This window comes from Pundamilia nyererei, unplaced genomic scaffold (assembly GCF_000239375.1).
Source record: "Pundamilia nyererei isolate P.nyererei 1_Seehausen unplaced genomic scaffold, PunNye1.0 scaffold00125, whole genome shotgun sequence".
Classification (NCBI taxonomy): Eukaryota; Metazoa; Chordata; class Actinopteri; order Cichliformes; family Cichlidae; genus Pundamilia; species Pundamilia nyererei.
In genome coordinates, this window is record NW_005187526.1 from 1,404,342 (window position 1) to 1,411,381 (window position 7,040).

Here is a 7,040-nt window from a genome sequence, read left to right on the forward strand (position 1 = left end):
AACACTTCCTCCAGCTCATCTGTGTGGACACCAAGGCATGCCTCAATCTTTCGGTCACAATCCCGTAATATAGATGGTTTGGTAAATTGAGAGGTTTGCTTTTACAGACAGCTCTCCGTTCACCACAACAGACCAGTACAGCATCTACACACCAATTCATCTATCAATCCCATTCTATGCTCCACTCTTGAGCAAACTTCAAAACTAACCCTTGCATTGCTTAAAAAGTCTACTTAGAGACTGCATCAGAGCTAATAACACAATGGCAACACTGATAATTGTCATGCTCATAGTCTTTGTTTCGTGCATAAGGATTCTAATAATTGCAAATTAGCACTTTGTCATTACTTTATATTTATTCAGTGTCATAAGCTTCATTTTTACACTTAATTTATTTGATGGACATGCTAAAAGCCCACAAAACCTACTAGAGGCAATCCTGCTGTCTGTAGCAGTCTTTGAGTAAAGTTTCATAACAGTCCACATGTTATTAAGTAGGGCTGCACAATTCATTAAATTCAGCCTCAGTCATGATTTTGGCTTCCAGTGAACGTGATCACAATACATAAAATGTGTGCTTTGCCAGTGCTCCCTAAATCAGTGCCTGATCACAGGCCTGCATGCCCCAGTCACAACTGTATTTAAAGACAGATATACAACAAAATTCTAACATCTTGGCACAGCAGAAGATGAAGCTCTTGTCCCTTGCAGATCATCAGATTTGCCACATGTGATGTTAACCGAGAAGAAATGTAACAAGCGAGTTGAGTCTGTAACATCAACAAAAGTGAGTCTGAACAGTCTCCACAGCCAACCAGCTCACACTGAACACAAGCAAATTCCATTTGGTCAACGAAATCTGTTCACTGGACTCAGTGAGTAACAAAGGCTCCAGGAAAATGATCGTCCTACTGGGTGAAAGATTATTTCATATTTTGCTACAATGATACTATCCATGCTGTGTACAGAATCCCACAGAGGGAAAACAAAGTTATCTTACCGCTGTCCAGTACTTTGCTACACGTTTTATTCAAATGCAGGCACAATAATTGCAGTGAAAAGAAGAATCTGTAGCGATTATTGAATCTTGTGTTAAACTTTGATGCATTTTTTAAATATTCTTTTGTTTTCCTTCTAAGAGAGATGCTGAATTTAGGTGAATAAGGAAGCTAGGTGAATATTTTGAAGCTAAGATTTCTACAGATGTAAGGATGTGAAAGCCGTGTTCTGTTTACATGACAGTGCAACAAAACCTTTTTGTCACTTAAATGATTCATGGCAGGTAGTCACGGTCTCCCGGTTGATCAAAGTAATCACGGTTATATACAGTCCTAGTATTACGCTTCATCAGTGTATGAGCTTTCTCACTCTCATGAGAAAACACTTTAGTATTATTACTGTGGGCTCCACATATTGGCTGAGTCACTGGTTTGAGCTTTAGCTGGCTGATGCACAGAGATATTTGTCCAAGCTGTTTCAGCCTTGACCAAAGTGGTGACTCACCCATTTCCGATTAGTTCTCGCCATTTAAAAAAGACACTCCGTTTTTCTCCTGTTATTATTAGAATTTCACAGTTTATGTTAGGTGGCTAAAATAAGTTTAAAATGGTTTTGGAGACGCGCTGTTGGCATAGCTCCATGCTTGTTATGTCAACTGCCAGCAGATGTGGCCGACTGCCATGTTGCCAAATTGTCATCGATGGATTATTTGTTAAGCGTTCTTAAGCGGATATTAATTAAAAAAAACAACAACAACGGAAATAAAATAAAAAAAACAATGTTTAACTGCCAACTTGTCAGAGTGTGTCCTGTATGCTTCAGACAGGATGTTGCCTCAGTTTTATTTTGCATTTGTTTAAAGTAGTTAAAGTTACTTTAGCTGCTGCTCTAAATAGTTTAAGGAATGATATCATAGTATTTTATATTTGTATGTGTGTCTGAGTGTGATGTCCAGTTATTACTAACTGTTAATAACAATTGGAACTATGAATTAGTGTTACAGGAATCAATGGTTACAGAGTTACAGAGTCATGTGGGACAAAAGGTTAATTATTAAATTTAAAGGTGAAGATCTGTTTGAAGGTTATCCTAATGTTATTGCAAGTAACGGTTATGGTTAAGGTTAAAGTGAGTCTCACTGAAATAAATCTAAATCAATGTAATGTGCTCAGAAGACACAGATGCACAACTATGTGTATCTTTGGCACATGGTCAATATTCAGATGCCATTAAACTTAAGGTCAGACAAGCCTTGGAGGGCAATGTGCAGGGGGCAGTTATTGATTAAATAGCAACATGAAATTGATTTAACACTATGGAGAGATCTCCCTGCTGATTTCCTGTGTCACTTATGCCATGCCTGGAGTTAACCCTCTCAGACTCAAATTATGTTTTTGTTGCTAATGCACAAAAGAATACCTGCAGTGGTACTTCTGAGTAAAAAAAACCTCATAAAATATGTATGTGGGGTAATCAGGTTGTTAGCTTTTACTTGTTGCAAATCTGCAACGCCTGCCTTGAGAGGGTTAAGCATTAATAAAGGGTGCTCATGATTCCTCTGGTATAAGGCACTTGACATTGGCAAATTACTTTGTACAGAAGTATGGCCTTGATGTAAAAATATTATCTCTGTATTCTGACCTGAAAAATCAAGAGTTACTTGTTCAGTGGGGTTAATTGGTAATTCTGGTGTGAATGTAAATGGTTGTCTGTTTCCATGTGTAAGCCCTGCTACAGACTGGTGACCTGTCCAGGGTTTACCCTGCCCCTTGCCCAAAGTCAGGTCACTGCTATACATGGTGGATTAATTCAAAGGACTTGTTGTTTTTAATGGGTGTAAAGTTTGAGCTATAGGTGTCTTCTGTGCAAAACTAGAAAATACTTTCTTTAATGATTTTGTGTACTGAGACATATTCAAAATGGCAAGGGAAAATATACATGGTTGATTCAGCAACATTAGTGTTATTTGAGATATGCATTGGGGTAAACTAAGTACAATTTTGTTTGTATAATCTCTTGTTTGACCACAGTTGAAGACAATTTCAGTAGTGCCACCCAACGTACCAACAAAGGTACCATCTAATGGTGTAGTCTAGTTCAGCAATCGCAGTCACAGTCACTGGTAACTTTGACAGTTTACCTGCCACAAAGAGTGTAAGCCACAGAAGGTCACTGCTGAAAAAGCTGGCTCTTCACAGAGTACTGTATCCAAGTCCATTAATGGAAAGTTAATTAGAAGGGAAAAGTGTGATAGGAAAAGATGGACAAGCAGCGAGGGTGACCACAATCCTGAGACCACTGGCAGCAAAAGTTAACTCAAGAGCTGGTGTGAATGCAATAGAGGCACCATGCACAGATATCTTCAGGAATTGGGAATACAATTTGGTATTTCTTATAGCAAACAACTCCTAAACCAAACTTGTCGTCAGTTTCCTAAATGGACTAAATAATTGTATCTCAGAGATTTAAAGTCCTCTTTTCAGATGAAAGTAAACTTTGCATTTCATCTGGAAAGTAAAGACCTGGAGTTTTGAGGAAAAGAGGAGAGGCGCACAACCCAATGTGTTTTAAGTCCACTGTGAAGTTTCTACAGTCTGTGATGATTTGAGGTGCTGTATCTGTCCTTTTATTAAGTCCAAAATCAAGACCAAATTAGACCACTTCATGTTTCCGTCTGCTCACTTTTCCAGCAGAACTTAGCACCCGCCCACAGCACCAACCACTATCAGATGGTTTGCTAACCATGTTATTTTTGTGCTTGATTGGTCAGACAATTCTCCTGTCCTGATTATGAGGAGGAGGAGGATGGATGGAAGACATCCAACCCCAAAATACAGACAAGTATTCTAAAAACAATTGAGATAATGGATTTTATATTTTTATGACCTACAATATAAATCATTAGATTTTATGAATATAGAAACTGTGTTTGGTTAAATATGAAAGGAAATTGGGTAAAATATTGCTTATTAATTTGTTTAAACAAAAAGCAGTTACCACATTGTGACAGGTTTCCTTCAGGATATGTCTTGTACACCAGCAGCACAGAGCAGGGTTAATTTCAGTGACCGATACTTCATCAATAACCTTCTTTTTTCTGACAAAAACAAAACTAATGCACAAGGACAAAAACGACGATGAAATGCATTGTCACTTTTGTCAACGGATAAAAACAAGATGATTGTGTAGAAAAGTGGGACAAGTTTAGAAGTGGTCTCTTTTTGCATTAAGGTTAGAAATGCACATTTGAGCTGCCCCCAGGAAACAGTACAGCTCGCTCCCATGTTCCATGTTTCATGAAAATGCCTGGGACGAAGAGAAGAGCAGACATATGGACACTTTTCTCATTTGACGTCAAGGAAAATAAGATGCTTTATATACCGTGTGGAGCAACTCTTGCCGGAGAAACACAATAAACTTTCACACTTTATATTTTAGTCAATTGAATCAACTCAAGTCTACTATGATCCTACCAGGCTGGGCTTCAAGACTGGTATCTGTGTTTTCGTGCTTTATAATGCATTAAGCTGCTGTTTAGGCACAAGCATGACATGAAACTCTCAATCAAAACAAAGCCACTCATTATCTTTTGTCTCCATCCCTTCCTAATGTCCCAGACCTCTTATCTGCACAAGCATTCTTCTGTCTTACACATTTGTGGATTTATTCCAATGCACTACATCCCTAGTTTCTGCACAGGATCTTTTTTCCTGTGCCAAAGATCAAACAGCTAGCTTTACAGGGCCTGACTATATGATTTATCCTCCCACTCTGCATATCAAGCCACACAAAACCCCCACAGCTAAAGCAGCAAGACTTTAATGACATCTTTAGGGTACTGCAGCTGGTTTGATTGGATCATTTAGCGTCATTAGCTGGAAAAGGCGTGCGCATAGTTTGCATGTCACAAAGACCAGTGACGCCACAGACAGGATAGCGATGTTCGGTTTTTTTGCAGATTTTGTAAAGTTTTCGTAAGTGAGCTGAAGTATAAAAGGGGTTTGTTGAATTTTCTGCTTTTTCCTCTAAAAATGATCACAATTCCTATTAGAACAGTTGCTCAAGTGTGTTGTGATGATGGAAAATTCGACCGTCAAAAGAGGCTTTCCATTGAAAGATGATCAAAGCCCTATGAATCAGCCAGAAGGGCACAAAGTGGGAGCAACAATGGTAATGGGTAGAGCTTTAGTTATATCTCCACATAATGCCAGCCCTATCCACCTCTGCCTGCTGTGCTTTCATTTCACAGTTGTCCAGATATTAGCTGGAGTTTTTGCTTATACTTTAGGCTAAAATGTCTTTCACCAAAGTATATTTGTGATAGGCTTGTTTCCTTCTTTCAGGTGTGCTGCCACTTTAGATATATTAACCTGAACAAAGAATTTTGCAGGTTCCAATAACTCAGAAAAAGTTATTTCTGCTACTTACAGTTGAGTGAGCATGCACTTAAGGTAATGCACTTCTTTATTCTTCATCTGAAGACAAGACATAGATGAAGATTTAACTTGAGCAGTCTTGCTGAGTCCTTGGTCAGAGTGTAAAATGTAGAACTTTCAATCAAGCAAAATATCAAATAAAAGCCTTACTTGTTTCTCAGTCCACGGCCAGCCTTTTAGATGATCTTTTTTTTATCATCGCCTTTGTAGAGCATCTTTATAAAAGCCACCAAATGAACCCGTGTTCAAGAGGACGTTGTGCAATAGATAGTGGCCACTGTTATTGCACCCTTGAAAGGCTTCCTCACCAAGGCTGTTCTGCGTGTGCTGCATGTTATTTTGTTTTTCTTTTGCGTCAGCATCTCTATTTGTGAGAGCAGTATAAGGGCAGCTGGTATACTGCCCTCGCTCTCCTCCGCTTCTCTCTTTGTCTCTCAGGAAAAAAATACTTTATTTTTCTATTGGTAGCCTAAAAGTGGGATTCAAACAATCTGAGGTTGAAGAGTATATATTAGAAATGGCTCTCCTTCAGTGTTTCACTGAAATTTCAGTTTTTGTTCATTCCTTTCCTAGACGTAACAGTTTTAAAGAATGGCAACACTTTTACATTTTTTCTTAATTAAACTATCATTGCAGCTGCAATCATTTGCACGTCTAGACAACAAGCACACCACCGTCAGTTGTCACTAAGATGACTAAAAGGAATCTAGTGAGGATGGCGACTTTTTATGCAGCAAAATTAGTCTGGCAAATGTAATAAATCTACCTAAACTATAATAACAGTAGTAGCAGTAATGTTAGCAGAATCAAAATTCAAGTAATTCTACTCTAACCTAATGTTTATGTTCTGATAAATGCAAAATCATCACACTGCTAGATTTTGTTTATTTCAAGATTTTTCCAGTTTATTTTGTAATTTCTTGTAATTCGGTCAGTTAATCACTTTCCCACTTTGTTAGGTACACTCATTCAACTACATGCAATGTACATAAGGCAGCAATAACTCAAATAATCACTCATTACAACTAATGTATGCAGAAGAGCATCTTTAAAGCACAACATGCTAAATCTTGAAGTAGATGGGGAAAGCAGCAGAAGACCACAGCAAGTACTGCTCTTTATTCATTCTTAATTCAAAATTGGAAAATAAAGGTTTGACAAAATTTGCATTTTAGGATGAGTCTTGATTTCTGCTGTAACAATCAGATGGTAGGATCAGAATTGGGAATAAACAGCATGAACGCATGGATTTATCCTGCCGTGTATCAGTGGTTCAGGCTTCTGGTGGTGTGCTGCTATGAGAGATTTTTTTCTTGGCACACTTTGAGCCAACTGAGCATTGATAAACCTCTAAGGGGTAACTTCTTGCCGACAATAAGTATCCCTTTATGACCATAGTGTAGTCATTTCTTGCTTCCAGGATAGCGCACCAGTGGGGGATTCACATCATGCACGTGCAGCATAGATGCATGATGCTTTATGCAATGTGGTCCAAAATCTCTGGGGAATATTACCAGCACCCTGATGAATCTGTACAGCAAAGAATTAAGGCAGTTGAGAAGGCAAAAGCGAGTCTACTCAATAAAGCATCCACTGAGTGTATAT